The sequence below is a fragment of the Micropterus dolomieu genome, linkage group LG02 (genome assembly GCF_021292245.1).
Source record: "Micropterus dolomieu isolate WLL.071019.BEF.003 ecotype Adirondacks linkage group LG02, ASM2129224v1, whole genome shotgun sequence".
Taxonomy (NCBI): Eukaryota; Metazoa; Chordata; class Actinopteri; order Centrarchiformes; family Centrarchidae; genus Micropterus; species Micropterus dolomieu.
This window is the reverse complement of record NC_060151.1, coordinates 15,051,138-15,051,849: the sequence shown is the minus strand read 5'-3', so window position 1 is coordinate 15,051,849 and position 712 is coordinate 15,051,138.

Sequence of the window (712 nt, the reverse complement as noted above, 5' to 3'; positions counted from 1 at the left end):
TGAGTTGAGGCCAAAAAGTTCTATTTTGGTCTCATCTGACCACATCACCTTCTTCCAGGCCTCTTCTGAGTCATCCAGGTGGTGAATGGCGAACTTCATGCGGGCCTGTACATGTTTCTTCTTGAGCAGGGGGACCTTGCGTGCGCTGCAGGATTTCAATCCATGACGGCGTAGTGTGTTACCAACCGTTTCTTTTGTAACTCTGGTCCCAGCTGCCTTCAGTTGATTCATCAGTTCCCCCCTTGTGGTTTTGGGATGATTCCTCACCGTTCGCATGATCAGGGACACCTCACGAGGCGAGATCTTGTGTGGAGGCCCAGACCGAGGGAGGTTGGCGGTGGTGTGGTGCTTCTTCCATTTCCTGATAACTGCACCGACAGTTGATCTTTTCTCTCCAAGTTGCTTTCCGATTCTCTTGTAGCCCATCCCAGCCTTGTGCAGATCAACAATCTTGTCCCTGATGTCCGTAGAACGCTCTTTGGTCTTGCCCATGGTGGTGATGTTGGATGCTGGTTGTTTGGGTGTTGACAGGTGTCTTTTATACAGGTAACGAGGTGAGGCAGGTGTATTTGATTTAGATAATTGGTTGGGATTGGGGCTGTGTCTTAAAGAAAGACTAACTGGCTTGTAGGAGCCAGAATACTTGCTGTTTGGTAGGGGGTCATATACTTGTTTTTCCTCATCAGATGGTCATCAATTTTTATAAATTCAT